At 30.1% G+C, this 11,762-nt stretch overlaps 1 pseudogene; it reads left to right on the top strand.

Annotated features, from left to right (window-relative positions):
• Positions 1–2,042: 2,042 nt before the first annotated feature.
• Positions 2,043–10,832, top strand: LOC112519954 (annotated as a pseudogene).
• Positions 10,833–11,762: the final 930 nt, after the last annotated feature.

Here is an 11,762-nt window from a genome sequence, read left to right on the forward strand (position 1 = left end):
CCTAAATATTGTTCAAATGTTATTTTATATCATATAATGATTATAAATAACAACAAATCATCCAAAAGTATATTTAAATTATTTAATCTATAATATCAATACTTTGTTTTAACATTCCAAAACCACATATAACTAACATTGTCATACATAAATAGAGCTTTCTGAATTTAACTTTTATTTCTCCCCCTAGTCATATTTTCATCTAACCTTATCATGTTTTCATTAATTAATCAAATTTATTGCATATTTAAAAAAATCAAATATTTTCCATAACAAAATACATATTTATAGGATGTTTTGCACCCAATTTTATAGAACATAATATTTGACAAAATCTTGTATGCAAGAAGATATATGAAATTCTGGTTTAAGGCTAGTTAATAATTATTTAAAAAATCAATATTGGGCTTAAATTAATAACAAATTATAAAAGAAATAGATGATTTTGAATTATATATGTTTACAAAAAATTAATTATAAATACAAAAAAGTTTTTGCAGGACCGTCCCTTAGCATGTTAAATGTGAGATTTTGAACAGGGTTCCCGAAATTTTGGGGCCCAAATTTACATATGTCTAGAATCTTTTATCGACTTGTGTAAAACTATAGTCGAAATTATATAGGTTCAAACCGTTAATTGTTTGATTTTAGGTTCAAATCATTAATGGTTTAGATTCAGTTTCAAATTGTTAATCGTATTAGGTTTAGCCTATTTTTTGTTCTTAACATATATTCTTTATTATCTCATTAATGCAATATAATCAAAAGTTTTAGATATAGCAGGACTTTCAAAAAGATTGGAATGTTCTTGAGTTTTTGAAAATATTATTGTATTGGAGAGGTTCTAAAGATAGATTTTTGTTAAAAAAATATTTAGTAGAAAGTTAATATGACAAAAACAATAAATTATTTAATGGGTTAATCATTGTGGATGTTTTTAGCTCCAACTCTGTTTCATAGCGTTCTTAATGATGTGTTTTCAAAACCTATTTTACGGAGGACAGAAAAAGAAAGGAGATGGGGGAAACTCGTGGATTCGAAACTTTTTAGAAGAGAAAGGAAATGTAACGGAAGGAAATAATGATAGGTTTTCTTTCAAATTTGGGGAAAAGAGAATGAAAAAAAAAATTAAAACCCCTTTGTAAAAAATTTAAAATTACAAAACTACACGACCTTTCATTTTAAATGATATGTTTTTAAAAAAATATTTAAAAAATGTCATATTTCTCTTTTATTTTATCTCATATTTAAATATATAAAAAAATTATTTTCTTTGTTTTCCTTTCAAAAACATAAATAAAAAGGCTTTTTTGATAAATATGTATTCTATTATAAGAAGGCTTGTTTGTTAATTTCATTTTCAATTTAAGTAGCTTTTGACTTTCATACTACATAGCTTTGTAGAGACATTCATTATACTCTTTTCGTCTACTAATTAAAATAAACGTACGATAAATGACATGACACATTGTCACAAAATGATTTTTTAAAGAGATTTTTCCATTGTTTTGAATTTATAAAGTGTTCAATAAGTTCAATATTTTTCTAATTGTGAATGAAAAATGTGTATTTCATTATTTTCTCCAAAATGATAACAAAATTTTGCAAGCCAGAGATGCCCCTAATTGAGCATTTGGCATAATGTTTTCATATACATCTAAAAGTAAAATATGAAGTTTCTTACGTGACACTTTCTGGAAAAATTATTTCATAATTTTTTTTCCTCAAATTTTTAGAATATTTTAAATTCATTTTGTTGGTTATATTAATTGTCTTTCATAATTGTTAGTTAGTAGTTAGCGGTTAACAGATCATTTGAACAAATTGGTATATTCCATATGTAAACAATTTGAGAGATTTTGTGTGAGAGTTTGGATCAAGAACACTGTATTACTTTTGACATCAAAGCACTTGCCAACATATTCAAATCATCTTTCATGTTCTTGATTTAGTGATTGAATTAATTAGACTTGAATCTAGGATCATATGATAATTGTCTAATTGAGATTGAGGGGTGTGGTTTACCGATTCGTTTGTTCCCAATGTCGATGAGGGACTTTGATGTTGTGGTGGGTATTGATTGGTTAGCGAAGAATCAGGCCAGTACAATATGTAACAAAAAGATGATCAGTATTGATTTACTGGGGAAAGAGAAGATTTTGATTTATGGAGATCGGCGGGATCGTCATTCTAGCATGATATCTGTTATGAAAGCCCGAAAGTGTGTCCAAAAAGGGTGTCAGAGTTTTGTTTTATCTTATACGGTTGACTTAAAGAAAGAAAAAGGTAAACAAGAGGTTGTCCCTGTCGTATGTGAATACCCCGAGGTATTTCCTGAAGATTTGACTAGTTTACCACCTGATCGATCTGTGTAATTCATAATTGATCTAACGCCTGGGGCAGCACCAATGGCTAGAGTTCCTTACCGTCTGACACCTTCTGAATTAAAAGATTTAATGACCCAATTGAAAGAATTGACTGATAAGGGCTTCATTAGATCGAATACTTCTCCTTGGGGGTGCTTCTGTGTTGTTTGTTAAAAAGAAAGACGGGATGATGAAAATGTGCATTGATTATCCATAACTTAATAAGTTGACGATAAAGAATAAATATCTTTGCCAAGAATAGATGATTTGTTTGATCAACTAGTTAGGGCCAGTTATTTATCCAAGATCGAATTGTGGTCAAGGTATCATCAACTAAAAGTCAGAGACGAAGATACTGCCAAAACTGCGTTCCGAACAAGATACGGGCATCATGAGTTTCTGGTCATGCTGTTCGGTCTAACAAATGCTCCAACGACATTCATGGATTTAATGAACCGGGTATGTAATGAATATCTTGATAAATTTGTTATTGTATTTATCAACGATATTTTATTTATCAGGACTGACAAAAAAGTTACGTCGACAGACACCGCAAACCGATAGGATTTTTGGTAGGAGATTTCGTAATGTTAAAGGTTTCTTCGTGGAAGAGTATTGTTCGATTCGGAAAAAGAGGTAAACTCAGTCCGAGGCACATTGGGCCGTTTAGAATCTATAAACGAGTTGGTTCAGTAGCATATTAGTTGGAGTTTCCTGAAGAACTCAATGTTATTCACAGCACTTTTCATGTCTCAAACCTGCGAAAGTGCTTGTCCGATCCGAATTTGGCAGTACCACTACCTGAGGTGCAAGTTGATAGTAAGTTGAATTTTGTGGAAACCCCTGAGGCTGTCACTGATCGCAAGAAAAGGCTTTAAGGAATAAAGAAATTAGTTTCGTAAAAATACAATGATGTTTTCATAAGGGTCCACAAGATAGTTGGGAGCTAAAATCAGAGATGAGATTAAAGTATCCTTAGTTGTTTAATAAATGAATTCCGGGACAAAATCCTTTTGATGGGAGGATAATGTGATAACCAGTCATTCGGTTATAAAGCTCGGGGTTGTTTTTGAAAATGATGGTAAAGTTGAGGGGTTAAATATATATATATATATATATATATATATATATATATATGCTTAACTATTTTAAAATCCCACCGTCTCATTTCTTTAACTGTCATTATATGAGATAATTTTATTTATTACATTGGGATGGTGTATGGATTAAAAAGGAAAGTTGGTGAGAACTTTCTGTGTGTATTCTCTTAAGACCGAAGTAAAACAGAAACCAAAAGAGGAAGCAAGTAGAAACTGGGTCGGGCGAATATTTGTTTTGGATATTTGTTGTGATTTTTCATCATTATATATTCATCTCTCTGTGATTGATAAGGTGAGTTATTTTACAAACTTTTCTTATTTAGTGTTAAAATTAGAATCATATGGTTCTTTATATGGGATGATGTAAAACTATTTTGATGCTTTAATTAGCATAATTAAAGGATTTTGATATGTTTATATCATTTGTTTGGAATAAGGATTACATATCAAGAAGATATGTATTTTGGTTATAGGGGTGACATATCAAAGAGAGGTGTATACTGGGATAAGGGTGACATATAAAGGAGAGGTGTATACCAGGATAAGAGTGTCATAATCAATAAAATGTAAAATATGGGTTTATGATACTATTAACTATTATCGCATCCTTATGATGCGATGACTTGGAGTTGTCGTATCTGTATGATGCGATGACTTAAAGTTGTCGCATTTTATTTAAAAATTCTTTATTGAATTACTAATGTGAGGGTTGGGTTCAAGGACGGGGATGCATTTCTCACACAATAACGCCTCCTTTTCAGGGTCGTCCTTGGGCCTGTTACATCAGCTATCCAGAACAGGGCCCCAACATCTTGGGGCCCAAATTTTACAGCCCGTCTCTATGGACTATGGTATACCTCTCTATTCACAATCACACACTCACAACAACACGACGCCTAAAAGACGAGAATCCAGATTAGCGAGAATCCGATTAGCGATTCCTAAATCCTAATGGTCGAACCGTCGAAGATCGTTAGAACGAGTCAACGGGAGGCTGAACCGTCGAAGAGAATGCGTACGCCATACATGGAACTAGGCGCCTCGATCTTCCCTCTCATCTCTATCATCCGCGATTGTCGATTGACTTCTTCAAAGAAGGTTAATGATGATATACAACGGCAACGAAAGCAACGGTCAGATTTTACTATTTTAGATGATTTTTGTTAAGTATATAAGTACATATTTGGTTGATTTATTGATTACTCGTTATCTAATTGCTATTAGCTATTCTAAAATCTCAATCTCAACGATTTATTTGGTCCATTACTCTACGTATTTTGCTGATTTTATCATCTGTCGACTGTCAATCTGTCATATGTGTTGCCTGTTGGTAACTTGGTTGGACGATTTTGACCTAATTCCTAAATCCTAAAGGTGAGAAGCAGGCCCGTTCCTGACATTTTTTAGGCCCTGGGCGAACGTAAAAGCAGGGCCCACGGCAAGAAACAAGGCTTTTAGCAACAACTTTTGTCGTCGCTAAAAGTCCATTTATCATTAGAAAAAGTATATAACAACATGTCGTCGCTATAACTTGTGGCGGAAACATGTCGCTAAAAAGTGAATCGTCAATGCTCACTTTTTTTGTAGTGACCCTCGGTAAGTACGAAAAGAATTCAATAAATGTTTTCCATTAGTATAAAATTGAGTACAAGAAATGTCAATAATTACCTAGAAAAGAAATCTTATTTATCTTTATCATATATATATATATATATATATATATATATATATATATAGGGTCAAGTTCAAATGTTAACCAAAGTTTTTGTGTTAACTTTGTTAACCGATCTTGGCCATTAAATCTTTCAATAAACGGTTGTGATTAATCATGATAAAAACTTATTTTTTTAATTTTAAAATTTCATAAAGATAAGTGAACAAAGTTGAAAAGGGTATTTAGGTACTTTTTTATGTAACTCCCATATCATTAATTRGGAGTTACAAAATCAAAAAATTCTATGATTTTTGTTAATGTAAAACCATATGAACACAACTATATACATATGAACCATTGTGTCAAATACAAACAAAAAATCGGCATATATATGAACTTTGACTGTATATCATTTATGAACACAATATGAACATAATAAGAATAACTACTATACAAAAGGAAATAAATTAAAAAACATGTATGAACACGATATGAACAGCTTGTGAACAATAGTTCATTCATTATAAACATATTTAGGAGCGATCATTTGTCAATTAGAGTTTTATACATGCATTGCATCCACGTGGTTTAAGGTTCACCCCTTGTTCATATATGTTTCTGGTCTTATGTGGTTGTTCACCCCTTGTTCATATCGTGTTCACCCTTGTTCATATCTTATAAAATATATGAACACAAAACCCCGACGCTATGAACATCGGGTACAAACACTTACACAAATATAAAGATTTGGTATCAAGCTTAAAGAATAACACTTGTGTTCATATGATAGAAGTAACATGAAAACGATGGTTTATGATTCATACAAGTCGGTAATATGACAATATGAAAATGAGTCGTGCATGTACTTCCATTTGAACATGTGAATTAGATACGTATTAATAATTAAAGAAAAAAGTTATCAACACAATATGAACTACAAGAAACACAACACATCATAATAAACATGATTTCGATTAAAACGAGTTTAATAAAATATTAAATCCATTACTAAGACATTCGTTTTGGTTAATTTCTTTACTTCCCGAACTCGAACTCCGATTGTCACCATAAACCATTTTAATCTTCTCAATGTTGTCGATTTTTTCTCAATGTGTTTATCCATAATAGCTTGAACGATACCGAAGAATTTACTACCGTGTTTCCTCCACGAATCAAAAACTCATAAAACAATAAAAATGRAAGATCAAGAATAAAAAAATAAATAAAATTATCAATATTATAAATGTATATTTTTAGGAATTTTATGATTTTGTAACTCCTCTTTAATGGTATGAGAGTTACATAGCAAATGAAATGACTCAATTACCCTTGGCATTAAATTGTGAACATGAAAGATACCTAATAGAAGAATGAATTATGATTGGTTGACATGGTTTGCAAAGTTAACACAAAAACTTTGGTTAACATTTGATCTTGTCCCTATATATATATATATATATATATATATATATATATATATACTCTTATATATATAATAGTACTTAAATTTACGTACTTCTTATTAGGTAATTTGAAACCAAGAGTATAGAAACTATGTTGATAATTTTTTTATAAAAAGTAAGAATTTTTTAGTTTATAACAAGAAATATGTGTTATTTTGATACAAAAAGAGAATTCATGTGAATGAGGTAATCGTGAGGGTCAACGAGAGATCAATAATAAAGAAGATTATCAATGTTTTCTAGACAAGTAGACAAATGAGGATCAATAAGAATATAAAAGAAAAGATGATCCATTGAGATTCAATAAGAATAAATAATGAATTAAACATATAATATGTAAGCTCAACAAAAGATTGTTTGAGCACTTAAATAGAAGCTTGTTGTGTGGTGGAATCCCAATGAAAGATACATAAGTCAAACAGTTGATGAAAATATTTAAATTTTATTTTCCTTCTTTTTTTGCTCAACCAAAGTAAGATGTTAAGATTAAAAGTTTATGAAACATGACATTATAAGAGACATTAGTAGAAAAAAAATATTTATTAATCATAAAACCATGAAACATATCATAAATTATAAGAACAATAAATTGATTGTCAAACAATAATAAAATATTTTATGTAGAAGCAAAAATAGATAACAATAGTCAACAAAAACAATTAGAACAACATAATCAAATAGCAATAGTCAATAGAAACAGAAATTGATAAAAATATATAGCARTAACAAGCACATGATCTTAACGTTGAATAGTTGAAGCACGAAAACAGTCAAGCATATAGAGATAGTAATAGCCAATATCATTAGACCTTTTTTGAGATAAAAAAAAATTAGAGAGTCAATAATAAACAATAACATATAATGAATGACAATTTTTTTTTCCTTCTCCAATGTAATTAATTGATATTTTTTTGGGCACTTATTATCTACTAATTCTTTTTGCCCCTTATTGTATACTACAATTTTTTGGTTTTTTTTTTTTAAATTTATTATATTATTTTAGACTACTATTGTATTTAAAAGAAAATTTTTGGGTCCTGGACGTGCGCCCGTGTCGCTCTCCCCCAGGGACGACCCTGGTGAGAAGTATGCTCCTAACTTGGTTGGACAATTTTGTCAAATTCAATTTTTTGTCTATAATTCTGTATACACAGCACTTTATATCTATGATTATGATTTATCATTTATTGAATTATGAAGTATTTCGTTGGCTTCTTGGGTTTGCTGGCTTTCAACCTCTAAAATAAGCATTATTCAGGAACTGTCCTTTCATTTTTTAAGCAATAAAAAAATGAATGGATATAAGCCATAAACCATAAAACAGTCCATCCTATGAGAGACATAATTGGTTGTTTTTCTACAAACAAAAAAGGGAATGTTGAATTATGTGTAAAATGGGTTTGCAGGGAATTAGGTTCAAATGACCAAGTTCTTATTTCTTAATGTATGTTAATATGTACATCATACATGTGTTTATCTCTTGCAGTGCAATCAAAATCTTTTGGGACTCGGGAGTTGGGGCTTCGGAGCACCAAGCATCAATAGCCCACAGTAGTACGATCATCCTCACTCAGGTTGTTTTGTTCCTTATCTTTTTTTTTTTACTTATTTCGGTTCCAATATGTCTTCTAGGGTTAGAAAATATGATTCTGGATGTCAAAAACATAAAAAAAAAGAAAAGAATCGAAGAGATAATTCAATCTCAAAAGGGATCTCTTGATAAGTTTGTCATGAAAGAAGGTCTGTCTTCTCTTGACAATGAACGTATTGATGTTAATTTGGATGATACTTATGTTGATGCTAATGAAAACCCTAATATGGTGAATTTAGTTGGCACTCTAAATGACTCTCATGAGGATTTGGCTACAAATGTTGATACTAATAATACTTCTAATGATGTTTCTGATGTTAATGCTAATAATGCTTCTAATGATGTTCCTGATGTTAATGCTAATAATGCTTCTAATGATGTTTCTCATGCTACTGATGGTGTTGATGCTACTAATGTTGATGATGTTTTTGTTCATTTTGATATATTTGATCCAAGAAATTGGGATGCATTAGATTCTAAAATGATTGATGTGTTAGTTGCTAAGGGTCCTAAAAGAGATTTGTCTGTTCAAAAAGGTCCTAAAGATAAATTGTCTAAATGCTTTTCTGCCACATGGTATACTAGAATTTTATCAAATGGGGAAAAATGTGATAGAGATTGGCTTGTATATTCGGTAAAGCTTGATAAGGTATTTTGTTTTTGTTGTAAAATCTTTAAAAAAGACATATAAAAGGTCAGTTAACAAATGATGAATTTGGGGATTGGTCACATCTTAGCACTAGACTTAAGGAACATGAAACAAGTATAGATCATGTAATGAATATGAAAACTTGGTATGATTTGCAGCTAAGACTTCAAAAGAATCAAACCATTGACAAAGTTGTTCAAACCCAATAGAAAAAGAAAAAAAATCATTGGAAAAAAGTTTTGGTAAGAGTTGTTTCTATTGTAAAATTTCTTGCAAAACATAATCTTGCATTTCGTGGAAGTAAAGCAAAATTGTATGAGAATAGCAATGGTAACTTTTTGGGCTTGATTGAGATGTTGGCTGAATTTGACCCAATTATTCAAGATCATGTTCAACGTATTATAAATGATGATTTACATTTTCATTATCTTGGTCCTAGAATTCAAAATGAGTTGATAACTTTGCTTGCCAAGAGACTTAAATGTGAAATTATTAATAAAATAAAAGAGGCAAAATATTTTTCTATTATCCTTGATTGCAATCCCGATATAAGTCATCAAGAACAAATGTCCTTGATATTAAGGTATGTAGATGTCTCTTCTAAAATTGTTAGCATTGAGGAATCTTTTCTAGGATTTTTGGAAGTAGATAATACCACGGGCCAAGGTTTGCTTGATGTTCTAGTAGCTGAATTAAAGTCTCTTGGTTTGGATTTAGATGATGTGCGAGGACAAGGTTATGATAATGGTTCAAACATGAAGGAAAAACATCAAGGAGTACAAAGGAAACTACTAGATGTAAATCCTAGAGCATTTTATACTTCTTGTGCTTCTCATAGTCTTAATTTAACTTTGTGTGATATAGCCAATACTTGTGGTAAAGCTAGAGATTAGTTTGGCATAATTCAACGTATTTATACAATATTTGCTAATTCCACTAAAAGATGGCAAGTGTTTAAAGATAATGTAAAAGGATGAACCGTCAAGTCATTGTCAACGACTCGTTGGGAGAGTCGTATTGATAGGGTAAAGGCTATAAGATTTCAAGTGTTAGAGATAAGAGAAGCTTTACTTCAAGTGGCGGAAATAGATAATGACTCAAAAATTAGAAGTGAAGCAAAATCTTTAGCATATAATGAGATTGGTGATTTTGAGTTTCTAGTGTCAATGGTGGTTTGGTATGAGATATTGTATGCCGTAAATTTGATTAGTAAACATTTACATTAAGAAAATATGTTAATTGATGTTGCTATTGATCAAGTTAACGGACTGATTTCTTTTTTTAAGGGATATAGAGAAACATGATTTTTAGATGCTATAGAATCAGCAAAAACGATTGCCACTGAATTGAATATTGATCTGTTGTTTCCTCAAAGACGTGAAATTCGAAGAAAAAAGCATTTTGATGAAAATCCGCGTGATGCATCTGAAATGAATTCACAATCAACGGAGGAGTCATTTAGAGTTAATTATTTCTTATGTGTCGTTGATCATGCAATTGCTTCACTAAGTAGGAGATTCGAACAATACCAAGAAYATGAAAGTGTGTTTGGGTTTTTGTTTACATCTGATAAGTTGCGTTCTTTGGATGATACATGTTTAAAGTCTTGTTGTACTAATTTTGAAAATGCACTGAAGAAACAAGACCAATCTGATATAGATGGGAATGATTTATATGTTGAACTGAAAATACTTCAAGATCTTTTACCCACACAAAAGATGGGACCTCTTGATATTTTAAAGTATTTGAAACATGTTGAATGCTTCCCTAATGCGATTATTGCTTATAGAGTTTTGTTGACTATTCCTGTAACCGTTGCATCTGCAGAAAGAAGTTATTCAAAGTTGAAGCTGTTGAAGTCTTATATGCGCTCCACAATGACACAAGAAAGGCTTAACGGACTTGCAATGATAGCACTTGAAAATGACTTTGTGGAGAAAATTGATTATGAAGAGCTTATTGAATATTTTGTTTCCAAGAATGTTAAAAGAATGATTTTATTCAAGTGAAGTTTAGATGTTACATTGTTACTTTGTCTTGCTGTTTTTATTTGTAAGACTTTCAATATAATATGAACTTTTATATTTAATTTTTGTTCGTTTGTCGGGCAATTTACTTATACTTTTTATAATAGTGTAATAGGGCCTCCAAAAAGATTGGAACGACCCTGCTCTTTTTCCATCCTTACTTATTATTTATTTAAACCAATCATACTTATAATAGTCATGTTAGTTTTAGGGTTTATTGAATTACTTTTCGTAATACTACCACCAATAATTACATTTAATTTTATTTGTTTAGTATTGGAATTAATTTAACGTACTTCTGTTAATATTTTTTTTTGCATCAATTTAGTTTATGATCAAACACTATCCAATGTTCATTTGATGTATTTGCAAAAATAAATATGTTTATTAAACAATTAACTTTTTTTTTTTTGATTTTGTATTATTAGTTTGTATCTTCTTATAATTAATTTATAAAAATATATATACTTAGAGATCATATATATAGAGAAACGATCAAATGCAAATCAACTATATTTGTATAAACCGTGCAAACCACCCTCATCTGTCGATTTCATTGTTTAATTTTATGAATTTGTTTAATGAAATTGTTTAATCTTATAAAATTGTTTAATACAATTTTTTTTTGATGAAGTTGTTTCATATATGGTTATGAAATTGTTTTATATAATACTTATGAAATTTGAATGAAACTGTTTTATGTATTTCTCTAAAATTAATATAATAAAAATGATAATATCTATGATTAACACCCTCCACAATACAAACGATTAATCAACCTCTCATAATATCTATTTGTATTGTTGATATGTTCAAACTCATTACGTTGGATAGATTAACTACAAACAATATCATTTATAATGTATTATAATTATCTTTTACATTTTCCCTTTTTTATTATCATATATTTGT

The sequence above is a fragment of the Cynara cardunculus genome (genome assembly GCF_001531365.2).
Source record: "Cynara cardunculus var. scolymus isolate 2C chromosome LG 10, CcrdV1, whole genome shotgun sequence".
NCBI lineage: Eukaryota > Viridiplantae > Streptophyta > Magnoliopsida > Asterales > Asteraceae > Cynara > Cynara cardunculus.